At 34.9% G+C, this 27990-nt stretch overlaps 1 protein-coding gene across 1 annotated transcript in view; it reads right to left on the minus strand.

The window, feature by feature from the left end:
- Positions 1 to 27990, minus strand: part of CDH18 (cadherin 18) — a 1032515-nt gene that overhangs the window by 736709 nt on the left and 267816 nt on the right. Inside the window, exon 2 of the mRNA XM_067730423.1 lies at positions 7773 to 7834. The gene's annotated coding sequence lies outside the window, so the exon portion shown is untranslated. The remainder of the gene's footprint in view (positions 1 to 7772; positions 7835 to 27990) is intronic.

Raw genomic sequence — 27990 nt, forward strand, 5'->3', positions numbered from 1 at the left:
AAGATCACACAGCTAACAAGTTTCAGAAAGAAGAGCTGCCAATAAAGCTTGAACCTCTGGACTGTCAGCTGAAGATATTTTATATTACTCAGGTGAAAATGTACGATCAGTGATTGAAATATTGAGCATTATATAATATTTAGGTATTTTACTTGGAATATAAATATTTCAAAAAAAGACATTTTCAACATATGAGTGATAAAAACGATAAAATACAATTTACCACAATTTACAAATAACATGAAGGGTGCTGAATCTTGCGTTTGAGATTTCATTTTGCATGATCTAACCTAATGTAGTAAAGGAGTTGTCAGAATCAGACTGCCAATCAAAGCAATGACACATAGGCATGCACCAAATATTTTTCTATTCAAAACAGTATCTCTGATATGATTACGAGTTCTGCTAGGGGACTATCAGACTTGTCATTTTCCCTCAGCATCCTGGACCCATATGCCCAGATTGGACTACCTTCATGATTTCAACAGTGGAAAAGAACAGTAAAAAGATAGTCAAATAAATTGCCTACTTCCACAATGATTGGAAAATTTAAATTTTTGTTAGGTTTAAAAAGATCCAAGAAATTGATTTAAGCATGAGCAAAGAACAGAGTTTCATATTTCGAACTGGCTAAAAATAAAAATAATATAGTTTGGGCTTCCCTGGTGGCACAGTGGTTGAGAGTCCGCCTGCCAATGCAGGGGACATGGGTTCGTGCCCCGGTCCGGGAAGATCCCACATGCCGTGGAGCGGCTAGGCCCGTAGGCCATGGCCGCTGAGCCTGTGCATCCAGAGCCTGTGCTCCACACCGGGAGAGGCCACAACAGTGAGAGGCCCGCGTACCGAAAAATAAAAATAAAATAATAATAATAATAATATAGTTTACTTATGATACAGATATGCAAATGTTATATTTCTTAGTACTTTATGATTTTCAAAACTTCTGAAATTAGGAAAATTCATTGAATTTCTTGGAATTGTTATGATTTTTACATAATGTACTATGTTATTATCACATAAATTTTGTTACTTCTAAGGTCCATTCCCCACATCCAACTTTTAAAATAATGTATCAATGGGATAAATGAAAAACCTAGATAATCTCCCCAATCAAGGCCAAAAAAAAAAAAAAGATCTCATCATTTTTCCTTGAATTTACTCAGCCTTTAAGCAACAGAAATGTCTGTGTAAAGCATCAGTTTGACAGGGATCGTCAAAACTTAAAAATCTTATGCTTTGGCTTCGTATCTCAGAGGGTGATTTACTGGTGCCCAAAAGTTACATTAAATCAGAATAAATGGCCATTTGTTGGGAGTATGTCTTCACTCTGCACAATGGCTTTTCTTGTCCTTGCAATGCAGGCTTAATAAATAAAATCTGCACACACACTAAAATCGGTCCAAACTTTATTCTACCTTCTTACAAAACAATCGGTATACACCATTTTTGCAATAATGTTGAAATAGATGGCAGTATGTTGTAGTATATTCTAGTTTAAAACAAGTGAAGCTATATCAAAAGGGGTTCTAAAACATTTTTAGATCCCCATAAATATGCCTGGATTTGAATCTCAAAACAAATGTGACCAAAAATAATTTATTTTTCTGAGGTAAAATAGAAATCACAGCAATGAGAAGGTAAAAAGAATAGATGCCAAACAGGCCAGTTGTGATATAAGAGAAAATTCTAAAATTATTGCCAGAAAACCTAAGTGTGAATGCCCACTTGATCTCGATTGAGTTGTTTAATAATTTTACTCTAAAGAAATGGGGATATTAATACCTATCTTATCAGATCATCAAGAACACTTAGTGAGATAATAACCTACATTGCAGCACCCTGCACAGTGCCTGACAGTGTAGTTATGCAAAAACACTCATGAAATTGAATAACATGATTTGAGATGTGTCACCAGCCCCTGTTTAAACACACCACACCACACATTAAAAACAACTCACATAGAAAGCACAATAAAAACCTACACAGGCTGCTGTAGAACAGAAATCCTCAGTATCTGAGTCCTTCCTTAGCTCTGAGTCTTAATAGCAATATGGAATCAAATTTCAGAAGGGACTAATAGACCACTAATATATCAACAACTAATGATATTTCTATTTTTGATTCACAGAGGACAAGACCTTAAGAAATAAAAAGGACACAGTAACATCTAGATGTTGCAATTGTTGTATTTTTAAGGAATGATGGGGTAGCTGATGGTGAGCTGGAGAATGACCATCAACATTTGGGAAAGATGAAGCAGCAGTATATGGAATTATGAAAAATATCCACAGATTTGTAAAAGTGGTGCTAAATACAAAATGTGTCAAGCCAAACGACAGTTGCTTACTACACAATTTGGCCTTGAGTTAATTCCATAAACTCAAATTAAACACATGGCAGTTAAGTCAGAAGATGTGTATAAAGGTCATATTATGTTTTTATAAATCTGCCTCATAAAAATCCCCTCTCAGATTTTGCAAACTTTATTCAGGTGACTATTCATTTTTTGTGTATATCAATTATTGCATACTGTAATTAGGACCACTTACAAATGCAGCTGTGTTTTCCAAATGAACCATATTGTAGTATGAATTTTTTCTATCCCTTTGTTATTGTTTTTTTTATTTACTTAAAACATAGATCTATTGAGAATTTGATGAAAGGTATGCAAACTCTGAGCAAAAAAATCCATAAAGAAACAAAAATTTGCACATGTTTTGAAGGGATTTTGAAGTAGGAGTTCTAGTATCTTACTTAAAGGAAAGCAGGAAGTGAAAATGTGAGTCCACAATTAGAAAGAAACCAATAATTCTAAATACCAGAGTACCTCAAACATGGTACATATCTGATTGAATATAACTATATACATTCCTGATGGTTAAGAGCAAAGGATTGGTGCCAGAAGGACCCACAATCAATCCAGGTTTAGCTTCCTCATCAATAAAATGGAGGCAATAAAATTGTATTATTCTAAATAATAAATGAAATTATGTATCCCAGTCACTTAGTAACTGTCTTGGGCTGGGTATCCAATAATTTATACGGGTAAAGTGAAAATATCCAGCATTTGGGAATTTTTTTTTCTTTAATTAAGGAAACATCACATGATAGGTTCACCAGCTCCTCTACACTCAGCCCTTCTTGAGCTCAGCTTAGCCCTCTGACATCTTTCTGGCTTTCTCCCCATCCACTGGAACCATGTCAATCACAATTCATTTCTTCACAGTTAATGCCTTCAAAACTATCCAGCCTAACAATTTGCTAATCTAATAAACTAGTTCAGGCTAATGAGTAGAGTCAAGATGTTCCTCCCTTATCTCTCACCAAACCTCTAATCTCTGATACTCCTTTGTGTATTTTAGGAGCCATACTGTATTAAACTAGCTCTTTACCACTTTTGTCCCTTAGTTCAATTTAATTAATATTTACTAATCTATTTTATACCAAGTAGTATGCTTTAACCAGAGGGGAGGGAATGCAGAAAGGTAGACTATAAATGCAAGTAAGTTAAAGATACTTTCCTCAGTACAGTTAGTTAACTACTGTTGTGAAGATAAACTTGGTAAGATAGAATTGGCATTCTGTAAGAAGTGAGACAAAGTCACATGTTTAAGGGGAAAAGGAAAATTCTGGTAGTTTAAGTCTCCGCATTTAGGCATTATGACTTAACAGTAAGTAGAGACTGGTAGATAATAACAAAGGGGAAAATTTAATAAAAATGAAAAGTGATAGAATATTTAGAAACAAGGAAAGGTTTGAAAATAACTGTAATTAACTCAGAGAGGACATTATACTTCAAAAGATTCATTCATTTTCTTCAAATTGATAATTCATTCACTTGTTATCTTCCAAGAAAATGTCACTCTTTATTCATCAATATATACTAAATACTTTTTCTTTGATTTATGTAAATTGAACTTTAAGTGTGTGATCACTGAATTAAACAATGTTTCTTGTAAGGTTATTTTATAAGAAGTTGAAGATTTTGGTGAGATTTAAATATTGAAGAGACGGATTTAATGCAGACTTGTTGAAAGTTATTTCTTCAGTGAGACGTGTCAAATAGATGACACTGTTGACTAAATGAAAACGGATAAATGTTTGACTTAGAGCAGCATGGATAGTGCTGTTCATCAACAAATGTGAAAGAGATTCGAAAGTACATAATCATGTTCTTCCTTATGAACTGTCAGCTAGATTCTATCCTTCAGAGGATAGAAGGTGCTTATGAATCTGCCATGGCTACGTGACAAGACAAAAACTTTCAACCTAGAGAAATAAGCACACACTCTCCTTGCCATGGACTCTAACATCCAAACAAGTGGCAGCAGAAACAATGAAAATGTGGAGGGCGCCTTTTCTCTTTAGCACAGTAGTCCGTGATGTTCCTTTTCAGAATTACTTCTTTTTTACAGAGTACATACATCTTAACAACTGCAACTAGAAACCACAGTTTTTACCGGTTTAAACCGAACCCAGACAAGCATCAATCCCAGGTGACATTTTGTATGTAGAGGCCCCATACTGATAGTTTGGCATCATTTGATGATAAGTTTTACTCCTCTGTACTTAAGAATAAACATGTGAGCAAATGTTGAACTTAATATAATCATATTTTATTTTTTAGCTGATATTTAAAAATAATTGTCTAAAGTCCTATAAAAATCATGCCATTTCTATTTTATCCACAGTTCTTCTCTAGAATAGTCATACCTATATCATAGCATAGCTTTGAGGAGTAAATGAGTTTATAAGCACCGATCTCTGGGAGCATTCAATATTAGTCATTTGTAAGATGCAGTCATATTAATGACTATAGAACTATACAGTCTGTTACATGTTGTCATCAGAAAGTTATGCACTTTTCTTGGTTTCTTTATGTAATCATATAAGGAATACTTAAAAGAAAGTACATGGAAACAAACAAACAGAAAAACCTGAAACTACTATCAGGTAAGTGTAACAGATAGATAACATAAACTGTATGAAGTAGTATTTATAGAAATTTATAGAACAGAAATATGTTAGTACTCACATTTTTGAGATGAGAAAAGCAAAGGGTAAATATTAAATAACTTAAGTAAACATGCATTATGCTATTTCCCCATAATCGTAAAAGAATATAATAATCCATTGAAAATGGCATGAGGTAAATTTTGAGTGACAATATGTATAAATTGTGTACTCACATTAACTTCATTTAAATATATAAACTTGTATATTTGATTATCTACCAAAGTTGATATTTTTTTTAAATTATGAAACAGCTACTAACTATTTTATAACTTAGAATGAAGTTTTCAGTTCTACTCCATTAAATATTCAATAGGTTTATTTTGAATTCTGTTGTTTTTTAATTTAATTTATTTGTCTATTAAAAACAATTTAATCACAAATTTAAAGTGGACATATGCCTTTCTGAAAATTGTCTTTCTAAGAAAATTTTGATGCAAGGTTTCCTCTGATATTATAGAAGAGAAGTAGAGTATGAATATTCTTCTGAAATGTAAGCCCTTTATGTCGGACACTGCTGGTTGTAAACTGGAGATTAAAAAAAAAAAAGATGTAGATTGAGAGGAAAACTACAAACCAATGTAGTGGCAAAAATTTCTTTTCTCAAGGATATTAATCTCACGCCTGTCTTAATTTATTAAATACTGATATTGTCTTGATATTTACATCCTCAAATACTATATTTTACAATAGAGTTAAAGAAACTTATGAGTCAAAGTTTAAGTGAGATTTAGCTTAAAATCAATATAAATATATGGTTAGACTTTAATTCACAGAAACAAGCAGTGTAAAATCTCTTTTTTAACGTTTTTTTCTTTTCTCCTTTTTTTAGTAAGTTGCATTAATTTTGAACTTGACAAGTACACTTATACTTAAATTCACTTGGTAAACAGTGTCATATTCTTCCTTTTTATATTGCATAGACCCCTTTCTAAATCTGACCTAAAGCCATGAAAACTTGGACTAACATTAAAAGTCTAATTAAGCTTTACCTTATGATACAATAAAATGTGTGATGCCCTACCTGCTCTAATATAACCCTTTCAGAAGGTGTGCAATGAATCTTAGCTCTCACATGCAGAACAAATGATTTAGCGTAAATATAATTCTGTTTACAATTACCTACAATCTTAAGGATGGCACTGTAAGATATAAATATAATAAATAATGTAATAATAAATTATACATTAGTATTTCAATTTTCAAAGTTATTTATGTTTAATTCATAGCCTGCGGCATGAAAATGGAGGTAAATTTTTTCACACACACACATACACAAACACACACACACACACAAACCTACTGTGCTTTTCCTGTAATGAGGAAGTATACTCATGATGATAGGTAAAGTCTTGTTTATTTGTAAGAAAGTATTGATAATTTATTACTAAGATAATTAACCTATGTATGCCACAAACCTTTCATAACACAATTTCTTTTTTTTTAACTCCCGTATGTCCCTGCATCCAAAAATGCATTTTCAAACAAAATTCATCTGCGAAACAAATAAGTTTTGAACCTATGTGATAAGAAAACTCACCCTTTCTAAGGGTTTCCAACATGGTTAACTTTGTCGTGTCCTGAGTGGGGCACTCATGACAGACACAGGTGATATGGATGAGGAAGGAGGGGCCTACATTTGAAAACTGTATTACTTTATATCTTTGTTTGAAATGAATGGAACATAATGGTTTAGATTTTATGTTTGTTTTTACATTTAATATATTATCACAAAACATATCCATACTTAGAGGTCTGTTTCTAAAATAATAACAAGCACGTTACATGAAACAACAGAATTTGACTTTGAAAATATTGAATGTTTTGAAATATCAACATTTTTAATCCTTTCTGTTGCTATAAATGAGCAGGATTTAATAAGATTTTTGCATACTTACCTAAAAAGTCAGGCAATTATACAGAATATGTGTGGTGAAATATACTTTATACAAAATAAATTAAAACAGTATTTTTGATCTCATGGCTGTATTCTGATATTTCATCTTTTCACAAGAAATTCAGATGTTCAAGAAGATGTTTCTTATAATGTAAGGCAATTTTGTATCAGATCTCATTAGTCACTCACCAAAATGTTAGCGGGTGCACTATTATTTTTATCTACTATTTATTAAATTTTTCAGTATCTATACCTATTATACTTATTATTCAAGAATAAGTATCATTGTTTTAATAAACCCTATCTATAAAACAGATTTATACAGATAAATGATGATTAATAGCCAGAAACTGTTATATCTCTAGACTCTGATGTTTAAAGATGTTATAAAACATAAATCCAATGTCCATTAGGAAAGAGATCTACATCTAGCAATAAGTTCAAATGATTGATAAAACATACATAATCAGATTTCTCTATGTATTCCAAGCACACACATGTACAAAATTATAACTTAGAAATAGTTTTTAAATCTATTTTACATGTCAGTCTCTTTCTTGAGCTTTCACTTAAAAAAAAAAATAGAAAAACAAGAAAGTCAGCCTAATGTCAATGTACCTTTGCTGGTTCTATGGCATTTGAAAAGTATGCCTGTGAGAAAGAGTTCCAAAATTTATTAGAGGAAATAATGGAAGAGATTAGATTTTTTAATGAGTGATCTTAAAATACAGAAGAAAATTGCACTGCCAAACCTCTAAGTATCTCAGAATAGCTATAAAGATCTTTAAGAGAAGCTATATGACAACATTTTTACATTTCTACAACATTTTTTATATAACAGATATTACATAGAAAATTTTACCTTGTAATTCACTTTATGAATGTTTGGTGGTATATTTTCTTATGTATGGCTGTGATTGGGTCCTGAAGAGGAAAAATAAAAGGAAAAAATATATGAGAAACTTTTTCATGTCTATATCATATATAATATGCATAGCTATAAAAGGTAATAGTTTATTACAAAATTCTCCATACCACTCAAGAATCCAACTCATGAGAACATAACAGGGGATGGATAGCAAATACAGTTTTTGAAGAGGCAAAATATTGAGGGACTTGAACTGCCAGATTTTTGTTTTTTAGAGCATAGTCATAGGTCCCAGGAGCACTGTTAAGAGAAAGAGATTTGAAGTAGTTTGGACATCACGATTATCTATTTGTTTACCTATTATCTATCCATCTATTGAAAGCAAAAAGTCTCAGATTCCTTTAGAACACATACTACTCAGAAGCTTCAGGCTCCCTAGGCTCCCAATATGTGTGTTCTCTCATGGTTGTGTTTCAGAACTCTGACCTCTTCAATACAGCCTTTCCTAAAACAAGAGGAAAAGTAAAGCCCGAAGTGACTGATTTCTAAGTTTGAGTTTAGGAATTGGTGATGATACAGCGTTCAGGTGCCCTGTAATTGGCAACTAGAATCACTCATTAATAGTGCATGATGCAGGCACCCCTGCAACTCTTGTGTGCATGATTTGAGTTGAGGGGCGTCAGGGGTTTGCAAGGAGTAATTTTGAAGTTTTGGGTTATTTGAATGTTCTACCAGAGGGTAACTCATGTGTGAGCACGTGGGGGCTTATGTGTAGCTTACATTTTCTGCATAGGTTATCATAGGCCTGTTGGAAATGAGACCAATAGCATATGGATGGTCATTTCATCTCTGCTTCATTGCTGGAAATAAGGCACTCTCTTCCATGTGTATGGCCTGATGCATAGCACTGATGCTAATTGTGACAAAGTTCTCTAATTTAACTTTTTAAAATTCGGCAAAAGAAAGTTAGTTTATAATTATTCTTAGCTTAGTGAAAACTGCTCAGTCAACCAGGAGATGTCACCAATGAATAACTCCATTTTCTGTGTTGCAAACATTTACTCAAACTTAAGGGAAAAATTCAGCCAAATACTTTCTGGAAAGGATTTATAATAATGTCCCCTTATTAGGGAACATATATTTTAGTTTCCTATTAAATCACACCTATCTTGCCTCTACTTCAGCTATTTCTGTGTGCCTAATATTTTAAAAGTCAACAATTATTTTAGAGACAATTTCAACAAATACTAATTTGCACTTCTGAGCTCTTAAAGTAATAAAAAAGTACACTTCTAACTAGAGAAGGAATATTTTAGAAAATATATATGGGACTTCCCTGGTGGCACAGTGGTTGAGAGTCCGCCTGCCGATGCAGGGGACATGGGTTTGTGCCCGGGTCCGGGAGGATCCCATATGCTGCGGAGCGGCTGGGCCCGTGAGCCACGGCCGCTGAGCCTGCGCGTCCAGAGCCTGTGCTCCACAACGGGAGAGGCCACAACAGTGAGGGGCCCGCGCACCGCGAAAAGAAAAAAAAGAAAATATATATGTAGTCACACCAAAATGTATTCTCACTTGCTACATAGGTCACTGTTTCAAAGGTATTCATGTTACATTGTATTCTACTTGATTTCAAATCTCTTTCAAAATTACAGGCTTATTATATATTCACAGAAACTAAAGTCTTTCCATGTTGTCCAAAAATAACAAAAAAAGAGACATGCTGGCATAATACAATAATACTATAATCCTTTGATTTAATTTTATTAAGATATTATTGTTTTAGAGCAGTTTAAGGTTCATAGCAATGTTAAAGGAACGATACAGAGATTTCCAATATATCCTCTGCCACAACATGCATAGCCTCTCTCATTATCACCATTCCCTACCAGAGTGGTATATTTATTACTATTTATAAACTTACACTGACACATCATAATCACCCAAAGTCCACATTTCACATATGGTTCACTCGTGGAATTGTACGTTCTATGGGTTTGTAGAAATGTATGACATATATTCATTATTAGGGTATCATGCAGAGTATTTTCACTGCCCTTGAAATCCTCTGTGCTCTAACTATTCATTTCCCCCTTCCCAATTCCTGGAAAACGTCGAACTCTTTATAGTTTTCATAGTTTTGCCTTTTCCAGAAATCATGCAGTATATAGCCTTTCCAGATTGGCTTCTATCAGTAATATGTATTTAAGGTTTCTCCATATCTTTTAATGACTTGATAACTCACATTTTTTAGTGCTGAATAATATGCCATTGTCTGGATGTACCATTTTATTTATCCATTCATCCACTGTAGGAATCTTGGTTGCTTCCAAGTTTTAGTAATTATGAGTAAAGCTGCTATGAATAAAGTATGCAGGCTTCTGTGTGGATATGATTTCCACTCTTTGAGGAAAATACCCAGGACTGTGATTTTGAATTGCATAGTAAGAGTATGTTTAGTTTTGTAAGAAGTCACCAAACTGCCTTACAAAGTGACTGTACCATTTTGCATTCCCACCAGCAATAAATGAGAATTCTTATTGTTCCACATCCTCACTGGCATTTGCTGTTGTCACTGTTCTGGAGTTTGGCAGTTATAATAGGTGTGTTGCAGTATCTCATTTTTTAAATTCGCATTTCTCTCATGACATATGATGTGGAACATCTTTTCATATATTTATCTGCTATCTGTATATCTTCTTTGGTGAAATATCTATCAAGGTCTTGGGTCCATTTTAAAAATCAGATTGGTTTATTATTGTTGGGTTTTAAGGGTTCTTTGTATATTTAGGATAAGAATCTTTTATGAGACGAGACTTTTGCAAATGTTTTCTTCCAGTCCACGGTTTGTCTTCTGATTCTATTTATATTGTCATTTGCAAAGCAGAAGTTTTTAATTTTAATGAAGTCCAGCGTGTCAATTATTTCTTTCACGGTTTGTGCCTTTGGTGTTGTATCTAAAAAGTCATCACCATACACAAGGTCATCTTGGCTTCTCTTATATTATTTTCTAAAACTTTCATACTTTTGCAATTTACATGAAGTTCTGTGCTTCATTTTGAGTTAATTTTTGTGAAAGTTATAAGGTCTGTGCCTAGATTCTTTTTTTCTTTGCATGTGGATATCCATTTGTTCAAGCACTATTTGTTGAAGAAACTATGTTTGTTCCATTGTATTGCCCTTACTCCTTTGTTAAAGATCAGTTGACTATATATATGGGGGCCGGTCTATATCCTGTTTTTATTATTTTCTGTTGATTTACTCAACTGGTCTTTCACAACACTGCATTGTCTTGATTACTGTAGATGTATAGTAAGTCAGTTAGTGTCAGTCTTCCAGCTTTGTTCTTCTCCTTGAATCATGTGTTGGTTATTCTGGGTCTTTTGCCATTCCGTATAAACTTTATTTTATTTATTTATTTATTTTAAAAATACACTTATTTATTTATTTTTGGATGCATTTGGTCTTGGTTGCTGTGCACGGGCTTTCTCTAATTGCGGTGAGCAGGGGCTACTCTTCGTTGCAATGCGCAGGTTTCTCATTGCAGTGGCTTCTCTTGTTGCCAGGCATAGGCTCTAGGCACGTGGGCTTCAGTAGTTGTCACACACGGGCTCAGTAGTTGTGGCTCACGGACTCTAGAGTGCAGGCTCAGTAGTTGCGGCACATGGGCTTAGCTGCTCCGTGGCATGTGGGATGTACCTGGACCAGGGCTCAAAGCCATGTCCCCTGCATTGGCAGGAAGATTCTTAACCACTGTGCCACCAGAGAAGTTTCCATTCCATATAAACTTTAGAATCACTTTGGTGATATCCACGAAATAAGTGGCTGGGCTTTTGGTAGGAATTAATTGAATTTATAGATCAAGTTGGGAAGAACTGAAATCTTGACAATATTGTCTTCCTAATCATGAATATGGAATCTCTCCATGTATTTAGTTCTTCTTTGATTTTGTTCATCAGCGTTCTGTAGTTTTCTTCATTCAGATCTTGTACATATTTGGTTGGATTTGTCCCTAACTATTTCATTTTTTGAGTGCATATGTAAATGCTATTGTATATTTGATTTCAAATTCCACTTGGTCCATTGCTGATAATACACTTTTGTGTATTAACCTTGTATCATGCAACCTTGTTATAATCACTTATTAGTTCTAGAAGTTTTTTGGTCAGTCCTTTTGGATTTTCTGCATGGACAATCATGTCATCTGCAAACAAAGACAGTTTTATTTCTTCTTTCCCAATCTTCATACCTTTTTATTTCCTTTTCTTTTTTATTTCATTACCTAAAACTTTTATTAGATTTTTAAAAGGAATGGTGAGGGGGGGCATCCTTGACTTATACCTGATCATAGCAGGAAATCTTCAAGTTTCTCACAATTAAGTATGATGACAGAACTATTTGATTGTGCTTTTTAAGAACCATACCAACCCAAAGACAAATTCAAGTGTTATATTGCTTTTGTTTTTTTTTTTTAAGAATCAGAATTTATCTGTACAAATATCAGTGAGAAAATAATGTATTTAAAGATCTCTGTTGAAATAAGCTTCTCTCCCAAGGTCACGTCCTCCTCCCAGGAAAGCTAATATTCAATAACAGACTGTCATTGAGATATAAAGACTTGGTCCCCTTATCCCAAGTAGATAAAGCACTAAAGGGTCATCCATCATCAGAATTCCTCATATAGTCTGTTGAGTCCTATTTTGCAGTTACCTCAGAACTTAACTTCTTCTGCTGCTTATTTCCATTTTCTTCCTTCTTTTTCCTTACACATGTTTTCATGTAAATATTACCAGCCAATTAATCTCCTGCATAGTAATCTCTATCTCCTAGTCTTCTTCACAGTTAAGTCAACCTGCAATATAGCCTATATACTCTGCCACTTTACTGCACATGTGGTGGGAAGGCAATAGGTCTGAAGTCAGATCATTTGCTTAAAAACCCAAGTTATGCACTTACTAGCTGGATCACTGTCAACAAGTTACTTACCTTTTCTGTTTTTGTAAACTCTGATTCTTTAACCTAGAGGCTACCTTGAATGGACCTAAAATAATATACTTCATGAGCCTGGAAAATTATGAATATGAGTAGAATTATGTAATACCAGGTTATCAGTCAATCAATTTGGAAATATCCACAAGAATGATTTTAAATTAAGGCAAATATTTACCTACAGAAAGATTCATTAGAGAATCTCTTGTGATAAAGATAACATTTAAAATAATATAAAATATTAAAAATTAAACTACAGTTGTATGTAGCCAATTAAATTATATGTGAAGATTTTAAGGACATGGGGAAGCATTCATGACATAATAGTGAGCAGGATCATATGAATATGACATAGTTAATGCTTGTAAATATGTAATATTTATAGAAGGAGGAAAACATTCCCAAAATGTCAGATGTAAATGAATGAAACCTCACAGAAAAGAGCAATGAGAGATAATGTTGGATTGGCAAAGTGACTCTTGAACACCTGACAAAGAGGTCTGTCTTTATTCTAAGACTAGGGTACTAGTTTAAGAGTATTCTTTCAAAATATAATTTCTATTATTTATTTTTCTAGATTAAAATATGCTTATAGCTTCTTAGTGCCTAATTATATATAAGAATAACCTATAGAAATTTTATAAATTGTATGTCTGGCTCTGCCCAAAGATTTTACTTCAGGATTAAAAGATATTGATGCATTGAATGATTAGAGATTTATAAATAGCAGTGGAAAAGTAGCACACGGTATGTATATGAAGAAAGAGGTAGCAGAAAGAGGTATAAAGACCCATTATTATAAGAATCACTACCATTGTAGACGTAAGAAGAAACAGTTATGTTTACTAGGGTGATAGCAATAGAAATGATGAAGAAAAGATGAATGAGAACAGTTAGTTAACAAAGAGTCTCTATGATTTGGTACTTAATTGGACAACGGAGCCTGAAAATTGAAAAGCTGTGATAATTCCACAAAATAAAACAACTTGAGTGGTGTGTGTGTGTGTGTGTGTGTGTGTGTGTGTGTGTGGAGAGAGAGAGAGATAGAGTGATTTCAAGATAAAAATATTTTCATGTAGACATATAGAGAGGACTAGAACATTGATAGATATGTTATCTATCACCTGTAGATATAGGTGTAAATATAGAAGTAAATCAAAATCAAATACTATTACAGCCATAGAAATGGATGAAAATCTGGAATAGAACAGAACACAATGTTTTCTTCAATGAAATTCCATATTAAAAGGAGACAGAAAAGAGAATCAGAGAATAAAATAGGGCACATTTATCTCCAGGAAAAAATAAAAAATAAAAACTTGAAGGTCAAAGTAAGCAGTCCATTGTAGAATTCAAGTAGGCCAGCTGCTACCACAGATTTTGGCTTATAAGACCCTATTCCTTATCAAAATATTACAAGTCTAGGGCTTCCCTGGTGGCACAGTGGTTGAGAGTCCGCCTGCTGATGCAGGGGACACGGGTTCGTGCCCCAGTCTGGGAAGATCCCACATGCCGTGGAGCAGCTAGGCCTGTGAGCCATGGCCGCTGAGCCTGCACGTCCGGAGCCTGTGCTCCACAACGGGAGAGGCCACAGCAGTGAGAGGCCCACGTACCACAAAAAAAAAAAAAAAAAAAAAAATTACAAGTCTAAACATTAAAAACAACTTAGTTCTATACACATTTAGTTCATTCATGTAGCCATTCAAATACTTATGGCTAAACTCTTACATACCAGGCTTGGTAATATGACCTGGATATACAAGGAAGAGACTCTAGTACGCACCCTCAAGGAGATCATAGTGAAACAATGACAAAGAAACAACGCAAAGTTCAATGTATGAAATGTTAAAGAAGGCTTCATGGATCGTGTTCCACTATTCTGTCAACTTATCAGTTTGGCCACTGGGTGAGAGGTTTTCAAAGCAAGAAAACATAAATACAAAAGAAATAATTTTCAACCAGGTTTTTAAATGGAGGAGAAACAGAGAGAAATGAAACTATTTCTTTACCATTTATTCACTCATTTAATTTGCTCTTTCTATACCATATTGGTTTCAGCAGCATTCCAATAACTGAATTTAAATGTAGACTGGGCAAGCCTATCATGTGAAAAGTTGTAGGTATTTGTAATGTTAAAATTCCACATAAACTTGGATACTTTAATGCTCTATTTAACTTCTAAAGAATAATTCAAATATTATATTGAATTTGCAATAATCTATTAAATAATTCATGAAAAAATTAACTGGCATTCACAGTCATTGTACCTTTTAATTTTTTTCAATACAATATCCAGTTCCTATGATGTAAATGTTTGTGATTACCATTATCATTATCATACTTGTGCCCAATATAATAACTGTTAAACAGAAATCAAGTCTTAAAATACCTAAATAGCCATGAAATAGCTTTTGGCTGGTTTGGGGTAAAAACAATCTCAGAGAAAGCTGGCATTAGTCACCAAAGTGAATTCCAAGTATTTTGACCCTGAGGTTCATACCATTTTAGCTAGCAAAACCCTAAGTCGAGAACACAGTTAAGCTATGCCTAGACTTCTGACCCATGGAAACTTTCAGATAATTTAGTACACAGCATAGAAATGCATAACGATTTTGATATTTGGAATTGAGGTGCTGGTACAACAATAACAACAAAAATTATTTTAAAATGTGTGACTAGCTTTGAAACCAGGAAGTTGCTGGAGACTGGAAAAATTTTAAGGAGAATGAGAGGGAAAGCCTACATTCCCTTCAACAGATTGTTAGTTTGAAATCTGGATTTGGAAGATCCTGCCAGGGAGGGTCCAGAAGGAAGTGAGAAACATGTTACTGAAAACTATACGAGGGAAAACCTCTGTCATACAGTGAGAAAAGATTTGTAAAACTGTGTCCTGCAGTTATGTGGGAATTTGAATTTATAAATGACAGACTTGGACCTCTAGGTAATGCCAAAAGTGCTGCCTAGTTTCTTCTTGCTGATTATAGTAACATGCAAAAGGAGAGAGATAAATTTAGGGAAGAATTGCTAAACAAAAAGAAGCAGAACTAGATGACTTTAAAGTTATTGGCTCTCCAGACGGCAAAAGATGCTAAAAGTCATAAGTAACTGCTGGAAATCTGGCATAGAGAAGAGACTGAGGGTGGAACTGTACAACCTTTAATTAAAACCTTAGAAAGATCAAAATGTTGGAGGATTTAGTCACACTTAGTGTTTTTCAAGTGATTAGGGATGCGCCTACAGATTTTTCTCAACCAAAAGCTCAAGGGGTGAAGCCAAAAGTCACAAAAGCTTTTTTGTAGGCTTTAATACCCAACGAAGAACAACCCATTTCAGAATCATTATGGACCAGTTATTCATGTTTACTTTCCCTTTTTTGAATCAGAATGTTTAAAACTGTTGTTCTGTGCCTGACCTGCCATTGTAAGTCAGGAGTGTTGGGAGCTGATAACTTGTCCCTTTGGTTTTCCAGGTCCACAGATGGAGAAGAATGTGCCCCAGGAGATCTACTTCATGGACTACATCCAGGCCTATCATCTACACCTGGCCTGATTTAGATTTTGGACTCTGAGCTGGCATTGTAATGAAATAAAGCCCCGAGAACACTGGAAGGTGGTAAATATAATTTACATTTCAGACGGTCTTAATTAGTTGGGGGTCAGAGGTGGGCAGATGCCCGCCCCCCTGGTGTACTGACCGTGTATAATCATCTCTACTTTAGTGTGGGCAAGAACTAAGAATGTGATGGAGTAGTCAATCCATGATTATATTATGATATATAAAACTCTGTATAGCAGGCTGATTCTCCTGCTGGTTTTGCAGAAATAAGTTGCCATGTTTGACTAAGACTTGAGGACTAACGTCAGAATCTGAGAGAGACATCTGGCAGACAGCCAGCAAGAAGATGGATTGTGTGGAACTAATTTCTTCAAAAAAAGAATGCGCTTAGAAGAAGATCCTGAGCCTCAGATGGGCCTGTAGTCCCAGTTAACTCATTGTTCACCCTTGTGAGAGCCAGATAACCCAGGCCTGGACCCCTGAGTCACAGAAACAATGAAATAACAAATAGATGTTTTAACCTAAGCTTGTGGTAATTTGTTCATGGCCACAGAAAACTAATGAAACTACCCTCAAAGTGATATTAGGAATCAGTGATTTTTTTTTTTTTTTTTTTTTTTTTTTGCGGTACGCGGGCCTCTCACTGCTGTGGCCTCTCCCGTTGCGGAGCACAGACTCCGGACGCGCAGGCCCAGCGGCCATGGCTCACGGGCCCAGCCGCTCCGCGAGATGTGGGATCTTTCCGGACCGGGGCACAAACCCGTGTCCCCTGCATCGGCAGGCGGACTCTCAACCACTGCGCCACCAGGGAAGCCCTCAGTGAATTTTTGATTCAACTTTTTTGATTTATATAGTTAAACGTAAATGCATTTGTTTTAGCAACGTCCAAAAATGTTTTCCTTCAGTATTATCCTTTTGTGAAAGTGAATAATTATCAGTAGAACATTTAAATTTTTTTCAAATATTTTAAAATGTGTTTATATGTTAAAAATATGAAAAAAATCAAAAAACAAAATGAGTTGAAAGAAAATTTTGAATTTAAAAATAAGGACATTTTACTTATGAAATACTTTTATAGTCTATATGCATTAATCGTTATAATCTATCACTTTACAGCTTGGAATGTAGAAATTGACTCTATTCCATAAGTAAGGTTTGCTAAAGAAAAATAATCACATACTGTGAGGTTTGGCTTTGTACTTTTAACATAACGATAAAACAGAACATTTTGACTGAATCACATTAGAAAGACATCAGCAGTACAACTCCACTACATAATATAATTAGGAGTGCAATGAATAAATAATCCTTTGTTCCTTGATGCAAGGTGCCGCTCATTCATTAGTAGAAGGGTCATTTGTAAGCCATTTTTTGTTATTACCCTGAAACGACATTGTTGTTAAATTGTGATAAAGGGGAAACCATAAAGTGGGAAAGAATTTTAATGGTCATTATCTTCATTAGCTAATGAGATGTGCTAATTATATTCTTAAATGATAATGATTTAGTAGCCTTGGCATAAAGGGCTCACAGAGCAATAACTAGGCAAGTCTCCTTCAATGTGTGTTCACAATGTTGAAAGAGACATAATAACTGAGAGCAATAATTATGTTATGTATACTATTATTCATTAAAAATGTCTATCTACGTTATGTCTGATTTATGTTGTTTTTCCATGTGATACATTTGCATAAAATCTCAGGTACTGAAAATATGACATAGAAATTTCATGAAGGCTTCACTTCTTGAAGTGTGGTCCCTAGACCCCTGGAGACCCCTGAGACCCTATCAGGAGATGTGTGAGGTTGAAACTATTTTAACAGTACTTCAATGTTATATTTACTATTTTCACTATGTTGACAGGGCCACTGACCAAAAAAAAAAAGAAAGAAAGAAAAAATCGTAAGTAAAATTGCTTGTTTCTTAGCATAAATCAAGCAAGTGGCTCCCTACTGTACTAAGAATTATTATAATCTTCAGCACTCTATACTTGCAGGAAAAAGAGAGAGACAGAGAGAGAAAAAGAAAGAGAAAGATATTACTGAACACCACTTCATAGAAGAGGAAATAACTATAAAAACATAATACGTGGTAATCCTCACTAGTAAATAAATAGCTCAACTTGACACTCAATACAAACAAAAACCAGTGATATCAAAAGTTAGCAAAAATGTAGATAATGGCTTAACTATATGTTACTGATGGTTGTGAAAAATCTCTATTTGTACCCTGGGGGAAAAAATATGGTATTAGAAAATTTGCTTTTAGTATTTACTCAGAGAGACTTATATAAGTCCACTAAGACAGGAAAAGGATGTGAGGGAGTCGTGTGGAAATCACCCTTATATCCATAACACAGAATGTATTACAAATGTAATGATCTCAGGGAAAAAAATCAGTAAAGAATATATACATCAATTTACTTATGAAAATTTTAGAAACAAAAAAGTGTGGATTTCAGATACATTTTGTAAACTTGTAGAGAAAGAAAAGGAATTACTGACACAAAATTCAGCTACCTGATTGTTCAAGGGAAGAGGGAGGGAAATGAGATCAGAGAAGAGTCTGTGGAAGTTCAGCTGGTCAGTGGATAAAGGAATTGTCATTTTACTATTGTTTTTTTATTCATTATGCTTTTAAAAAGTATTAATTTGTTGATATTAAATATTTTATTTAAAAGTTAAAAAAGGAAGTGACTGAATTATCTATTTCACTATGGATATGTATGTTTTGCATGAATAATATCTAATAATGCTAGACATGATATACTGCCAGTTCTCTTGCTATGGGTAGACGATGCCATAGTAATGATAACAAGGTACCATGGAGTGCAGTACTGTTCTTCATCTCCAGAGTTGCATGTTCTTTCCTTTGCAGAGAACATGGTATTCATTCTACTTGGAAGAAAAGCACAACCAGAAGCTTTCCTCTTCTTTTTTTTCTTTTCTTTAAACTGAGTTTCTATCATTTATAAATGTAAAATTCCATCCACTACTAAGAGATGAAGTAATGTTTTCAAATTGTGTCAAAGAAGATGGCAGAAGTATATGAAATCAGTTCACAATGTTCCCCATGAATGTTTCCTCCAGTTCTTAAAACCTATTATAATTCCAAAATATTTCAGTCAAACTGACTCTCACTTTTCAGTGGAGAGATAAGGTAATTGAGGTAATGAATTTTAAAGCTGAGAAAATAGGAAAACTTTTATGGCATTATGTAGAGAAATACACTAGTAATGTTAAAAAAAGTCACTTTGTCATCCAATTTTCCATTCTTGTGTGAGTCTAAGAGGACATGGAAAGGCAATATGAGTAATACTCCATTAAATTTCTACTCTTATGTCACATTTAAGCAACAGTCACATTTTTTCACAGATCATTCAAAGACAATAGAAACTTCTATATGAAAACTATACTACTGGGGAAAAAAATGACCTCGAATAAGACATGTCATGCATTTTCTTGTTCTATTAACTACATTATGATAAAGATGTGATCTTTATAATCAACAATTTTAATTGTCCAGAAAATTATTCCCAAATTAATGATTTTTAAAGAGTTATCAGTACCCCTTATTCCCTCTGTTACTTTGTCTTATTCTCTCTGTAAATCTACCCATCAAATTTGACATTTAATCTCTGTTTTACTACAAATGTAACTAATATTTTTTTCCTGAACATTTTTCATGGTTCCATTGGGATCAAAAAACTATCCTTCTGGGCTTCCCTAGTGGTGCAGAGGTTGAGAGTCCACCTGCTGATGCAGGGGACATGGGTTCGTGCCCCGGTCCGGGAAGATCCCACATGCCGTGGAGTGGCTGGGCCCGTGAGCCATGGCCCCTGAGCCTATGCGTCCGGAGCCTGTGCTCTGCAACGGGAGAGGCCACAACAGTGAGAGGCCTGCATACTACAAAAAAAACCCCAAAAAACTAAAAACAAACTATCCTTCTGCTTGCTATATGCTGGAGCAGGGGACTTAATTTTCATCAGATGTGAGGCCTTTCATTATTTACTACTGCCTGAGAAAAAGGTCATGGTTCTTTTAATTTTCATTACCTAACTATAAAAATATAAACATATAACAGTAGGTAGAATCAATTGTATGTTAAGCCTACTGATTCAGAGGTAAATCATAAAAGCATATTTCTTTTTTAACCTAATATTTATTTTTTAAAAGTAATTAATAGCAATGCAAAAATGCTCAAAAGGCAATCAATTAAAATAATGCTTTATAAAGTCTTATTATTTTAACTTAATATAATGTGATAGTCTGTCTGGACTGTTTAAAAGATTTAATGCTAATTAAAGATATGATAATCCTCAGGCTTAAATGCTATAACCAAACCATCAATATTCAATGAAATAGTGAAAGTTGTCAGTGATGATGTTGCTAATTGTGACTTATTTGCTAGTTTGCATATTAAATTATTTAGAAGTCCTTAATCAGAAAGTGCTTTAAAATCACCTCAAGGAATAAAATTTGTAAATACTAATGTAAATATTCCACAATCACTTCAGCAAATAATTTTTAGTTGTGAATGATTGCCCTTAAAGAGAAATACAACAGGAGTTAAATATGAAAAAATGAAACAACTTAATTTAATAGTGTATCTATCAATGTAATATCAAAATTTTCACGACCTATATTATGTTAATTCTAGAATTAACTAGATTGCTCTCCCTTAGACCACATAAACCTGGCAATTGGTAATATACTTTAATGATTATATGTGACATCAAAAAAAGAGACATAAAACAATGACAACAAACTCTAAAATAGATCTTGTTAGCTATCTAAAATTTTCTGAATGACTGAATCCATTATTTGATAATTATTTATTCTAAAAAAATTCACACAGATAGCATAAGTCCTATATTTTTCAATTTCCAAATGCCTAGCATTAAAAAATGTGTGGCTTTACAGTAACACACAATGAAGCTTTTTGTCAGGCACGAGGATATGTGTATGCTCTGCAGGCATGTGAGCTGAGATATTCATCAGTCAGAGCTGAAATTCTCCATTTCACTAGTTGACAAATCTACTGGGATGTCTAGTTCTCCCAAGAATAATTTGCTAGCGATAAGTAGAAAGATCTGAAGAAAAGAAGACTGATACCAGGATATATTGGGAGAGTGTTAAAAGAGAAGCCTGTGTAACTTGAAGATAGTATCTAAATAAGCCCAGTTCAATCTAAGACAAATGTTACATTACCCAAAATTTACCTAAGCAAAGACAGCATCTGTCATTTACATTGGATGATATTTAACATGCAACTTTGAAGTTAAATTTATTTCGTATTGACTTTTTAACATTTATGCCCTTTTCTCTAGCCTTCAGCTCTCTATTAGAGATGACATTTCTGAAAATAGGAAGTTTGGCTTTTTGGCTTGTTTTTTGGTAATGTATAGAAAGGAGAGTTCTTCATTAATAAAAGTATATTATAAAAAGGCATGAGAAAAATGTCCAAGGAAAGAGAAGAAATCCTCCCCCCCCCTCATTTTTTCCTCTATGAATGCTACTCATGTTTTTCCTTGTGTGGAAAATAAAATCAAACACCCTAGAAAAAACTATCTCTTTAAGAACAGAGGTACAGTTTTCTAATTAACCCAATATATACTATTGCTATTTGACAGAATAAACATTCAGAATAAAATACTAGATTAATTGAGAATGTCTAGGGAAATAACGTGCAGGAGGGATGCAACAGGTTATAGAAAGTGAAGAATATGGAATTAATCTGAGGCTGGAGGGGGTGTAAAAATTTATATATATATATATATATATATATATACACTCAATATATAGAAAGTTAAGCTTATGTTCTAATATGCTTATGCCTTACAATTCATAAAAAATAGAACAAGAAAAATAAATACTGAAATAAATTCTATTATTTTATCTTTGTACAAAAATCAGTTGACATGAGTGACTGCCAAAGCTCATAAATCCCTCCTTAAACACCACTGTTATTGGAAACAAAAGCCTAGAGAATATTTCATGCAGGGGAATTATGAGACATGTGTGTAGTCTAAAAATTTCCCTGGGTTACAATTTGGGATTGAGGGGATTAGAAATGAACACAGGAAAATTAATTAGACTATGGTCATAATATAGAAAAAATATATCTATATATGGTTTAAGTGAACAGTGGAAAGGAAGAGGGGAAGACATATGTGAGCAATATTAAGAGGTACAATATATCAACACAAGGTAAAATAAATGAATAGAGGGGGTGTGAGCTGGAAGATGTGTCCCTATCCTTCAGATTTTTGTCTTATAATTATAAATAAGTAGTCAGGACCCTCAAGATGGCAGAAGAGTAAGACGTGGAGATCACCTTCCTCCCCACAAATACATCAGAAATACATCTACATGTGGAAAAACTCCTACAGAACACCTACTGAACGCTGGCAGAAGACCTCAGACCTCCCGAGAGATAAGAAACTCTCCACGTACCTGGGTAGGGCAAAAGGAAAAACAGAGACAAAAGAATAGGGACAGGACCTGCACCTCTGGGAGGAAGCAGTGAAGGAGGAAAGGTTTCCACATACTAGGAAGCCCCTTCAATGGCGGAGATGGAGGGTGGGCAGGGGGAAGCTTTGGCGCCACGGAGGAGAGCGCAGCAACAGGTTGTGGAGGGCAAAGCAGAGAGATTCCCGCATGGAGGATCGGTGCCGACCAGCACTCACCAGCCCGAGAGGCTTGTTTGCTCACCCGCTGGGGTGGGCAGGAGCTGGGAGCTGAGGCTTGGGTTTGGGAGGTCAGATCCCAGGAGAGGCCTGGGGTTGGCTGTGTGAACACACCCTGAGGGGGCTAGTGCGCCACAGCTAGCAAAGAGGGAGTGCGGGAAAGAGTCTGGAGCTGCCAAAGAGGCAAGAAAAAATTGTTTCGGGGTGTGCAAAGAGAGGGGATTCAGAGCACCACCTAAACGAGCTCCAGAAATGGGTGTGAGCCACGGCTACCAGCACGAACCCCAGAGACGGGCATGAGATGCTAAGGCTGCTGCTGCAGCCACCAAGGAGCCTGTGTGCAAGCACAGGTCACTATCCACACCACCCCTCCCAGAAGCCTGTGCAGCCCGCCACTGCCAGGGTCCCTTGATCCAGGGACAACTTCCCTGGGAGAACGCACGGCGTGCCTCAAGATGGTGCAACGTCATGCCGGCCTCTGCTGCTGCAGGCTCGCCCGCATCCTTACCCCTCCCTCCCCCTGGACTGAGACGGAGCCCCCATATCAGCTGCTCCTTTAACCCCTTCCTGTCTGAGCGAAGAACAGACGCTTTCAGGTGACCTACATGCAGAGGCGAGACCAAATCCAAAGCTGAACCCTGAGAGCTGTGTGAACAAAGAAGAGAAAGGGAAATCTCTCCCAGCAGCCTCAGGAGCAGCAGATTAAATCTCCACAATCAACTTGATGTGCCCTGCATCTGTGGAATACCTGAATAGACAACAAAGCATCCCAAAACTGAGGTGGGGTCCTTTGGGAGCAAGTGTAGACTTGGGGTTTGCTTTCTGTGTCTAAATTTTTTCTGCTTTTACCTTCATTTACTATTTTTACAACTATTTACTATATTTACAACTATTTTACTACTATTTTTACAACTATTTACGACAACTATTTACTATTTTTTAGCTTCATTTACTATTTAGAGCTTATTATCATTGGTAGATTTGTTTATTGATTTGGTTGTTCTCTTCCTGTTTTTATATGTTTATATATATAAATATATATTTTTCCTTTTTTTCTTTTTGTGAGAGTGTATGTGTATGCTTCTTTGTGTGATTTTGTCTGTGTATATTTGCTTTTACCATTTGTCCTAGGGTTCTTTCTGTACATATTTTTTTAGTATAGTTTTTAGTACTTGTTATCATTGGTGGATTTGTTATGGGTTTGGTTGCTCTCTTTACTTTTATTACTTTTTTAATTTTAATAATATTTAATTTTGTCATTTTTATTTTAATACCTTTTAATTTAATTTAATTTAATTTTTCTTTTCTCCCTTTTCTTCTGAGCTGTGTGGCTGACAGGGTCTTGGTGCTCTGGCCTCCGGTCAAGCCTGAGACTCTTATGGGGGAGAGCCGACTTCAGGACATTGGACCACAGAGATCTCCCGACCCCTTGTAATATCAATCAGCAAGAGCTCTCCCAGAGATCTCCATCTCAACGCTAAGACCAAGCTCCACTCAATGACCAGCAAACTCCAGTGATGGACACCCCAAGCCAAACAATGAGCAAGACAGGAATACAACCCCACCAATTAGCAGAGAGGCTGCCTAAAATCATAATAAGTCTACAGACACCCCAAAACATACCACCAGATGTGGACCTGCCCACCAGAAAGACAAGATCCAGTCTCATTCACCAGAACAAAGGCACTAGTCCCCTCCACCAGGAATCCTACACAACCCACTGAACCAAACTTAGCCACTGGGGACAGACACCAGAAACAATAGGAACTACGAATCTGCAGCCTGCAAAAAGGAGACCCCAAACACAGTAAGATAAGCAAGATGAGAAGACAGAAAAACACACAGCAGGTGAAGGAGCAAGATAAAAACCCACCAGACCTAACAAATGAAGAGGAAATAGGCAGTCTACCTGAAAAAGAATTCAGAGTAATGATAGTTAAGATGATCCAAAATCTTGGAAATAAAATAGAGAAAATACAAGAAACGTTTAACAAATAACTAGAAGAACTAAAGAGCAAACAAACAATGAGGAGTAACACAATAAATGAAATAAAAAATTATCTAGAAGGAATCAATACCAGAACAACTGAGGCAGAAGAACGGATAAGTGACCTGCAAGATAAAATAGTGGAAATAACTACCTCACAGCAGAATAAAGAAAAAACAATGAAAAGAATTGAAGACAGTCTCAGAGGCCTCTGAGACAACATTAAACACACCAACATTTGAATTATAGGGGTCCCAGAAGAAGAAGAGAAAAAGAAAGGGACTGAGAAAATATTTGAAGAGATTATAGTTGAAAACATCCCTAATATGGGAAAGGAAATAGTCAGTCAAGTCCAGGAAGTGGAGAGAGTCCCTTACAAGATAAATCCAAGGAGAAACATGCCAAGACACATAGTAATCAAATATCAAAAATTAAAAACAAAGCAAAAATATTGAAAACAGCACAGGAAAAGCAACAAATAACATACAAGGGAATCCCCATAAGATTAACAGCTGATCTTTCAGCAGAAACTATGCAAGCCAGAAGACAGTGGGAGGAGGGAAAAACCTACAACCAAAATTACTCTACACACAAAGGACCACTTTCAGATTTGACGGAGGAATTAAAAAATTACAGACAAGCAAAACCTAACAGAATTCAGCACCACCAAACCAGCTTTACAACAAATGCTAAAGGAAATTAGCTAGGCAGGAAACACAAGAGAAGGAAAAGGTCTACAATAACAAACCCAAAACAGTTAAGAAAATGGTAATAGGAACATAATTATCAATAATTACCTTAAATGTAAATGGATTAAATGCTCCAACCAAAAGACATAGGGTGGCTGAATGGATACAAAAACAAGACTTGAATATATGCTGTCTACAAGAGACCAACTTCAGACCTAGGCACACACACAGGCTGAAAGTGAGGGGATGCAAAAAATATTACATGAAAATGGAAATCAAAAGAAAGCTGGAGTAGCAATTCTTATATCAGACACAATAGACTTTAAAATAAAGACTATTACAAGAGACAAAGAAGGACACTACATAATGATCAAGCGATCAATCCAAGAAGAAGATATAACAATTGTAAATATGTATGCACCCAACATCGGAGCACCTCAATACATAAGGCAAATGCTAAAAACCATAAAAAGGGAAATCGACAGTAACACAATAATAGTAGGGGACTTTAACACCCATCTTTCGCCAATGGACAGATCATCCAAAATGAAAATAAATAAGGAAACACAAGCTTTAAATGACACATTAAACAAGATGGACTTAATTGATATTTATAGGACATTCCATCTAAAAGCAACTGAATACACTTTCTTCTCAAGTGCTCATGGCACATTCTCCAGGGCAGATTATATCCTGGGTCACAAATCAAGCATTGGTAAATTTAAGAACATTGAAACCATATCAAATATCTTTTCTGACCACAGTGCTGTAAGACTAGATATCAATCACAGGAAAAAAAAAAAAAAACTATAGAAATTACAAACACATGGAGGCTAAACAATATACTATTAAATAACCAAGAGATCACTGCAGAAATCAAAGAGGAAATCAAAAAATACCTAGAAACAAATGACAATGAAAACACGATGACCCACAACCTACTGGATGCAGCAAAAGCAGTTCTAACAAGGAAGTTTATAGCAATACAATCCTACTTCAAGAAACAAGAAAAATCTCAAATAAAAACCTAAGCTTCCACCTAAAGCAATTAGAGAAAGAAGAACAAAAAAAAAAAAAAAACCAAAGTTAGCAGAAAAGTAATCATAAAGATCAGATCAGAATAAAATGAAAAAGAAAGGAAGGAAACAATAGCAAAGATCAATACAACTAAAAACTTGTCCTTTGAGAAGATAAACATAACTGATAAACCATTAGCCAGACTGATCAAGAAAAAAAGAGAAAAGAATCAAATCAATAGAATTAGAAATGAAAGTAACAACTGACATTGCAGAAATACAAAGGATCATAAGAAATTACTACAAGCAACTATATGTCAATAAAATAGAAAACCTGGAAAAAATGGACACATTCTTAGAAAAGCACAAACTTCTGAGACTGAACCAGGAAGAAGCAGAAAATATAAATAGACCAATCACAAGCACTGAAATTGAAACTGTGATTAAAAATCTTCCAACAAACAAAAGCTCAGGACCAGATGGCTTCACAGGTGAATTCTATCAAATATTAAGAGGAGAGCTAACACCTGTCCTTCTCAAACTCTTCGAAAATATAACAGAGGGAGAAACACTCCCAGATTCATTCTAAGTGGCCACCATCACCCTTATACCAAAAGCAAAGATGTCACAAAGAAAGAAAACTACAGGCCAATATCACTGATGAACATAGATGCAAGAATCCTCAACAGAATACTAGCAAACAGAATCCACCAGCACAATAAATCATCATACACCATGATCAAGTGGGGTTTATCCCAGGAATGCAAGGATTCTTCAATATATGCAAATAAATCAATGTGATACACCATATTAACAAACTGAAGATTAAAAATCATATGATCATCTCAACAGATGCCTAAAAAGCTTTTGATAAAATTCAACACCCATATATCATAAAAACTCTCCATAGAGGGAACTTACCTCAACATAATAAAGGCCATAAATGACAAACACACAGCCAACATCATTCTCAATGGTGAAAAACTGAAACCATTTCCACTAAGATCAGGAACAAGACAAGGTTGTCCACTCTCACCACTCTTATTCAACATAGTTTTGGAAGTTTTAGCCATAGCAATGACAGAACAAAAAGAAATAAAAGGAATCCAAGTTGGAAAAGAAGTAAAACTGGTACTGTTTGCAGATGACATGATACTATACATAGAGAATCCTAAAGATGCTACCAGAAAACTACTAGAGCTAATCAATGAATTTTGTAAAGTAACAGGATACAAAATTAAAGCACAGAAATCTCTTGCATTCCTATACACTAATGATGAAAAAGCTGAAA

This window comes from Pseudorca crassidens, chromosome 3, assembly GCF_039906515.1.
Source record: "Pseudorca crassidens isolate mPseCra1 chromosome 3, mPseCra1.hap1, whole genome shotgun sequence".
NCBI classification, from domain to species: domain Eukaryota; kingdom Metazoa; phylum Chordata; class Mammalia; order Artiodactyla; family Delphinidae; genus Pseudorca; species Pseudorca crassidens.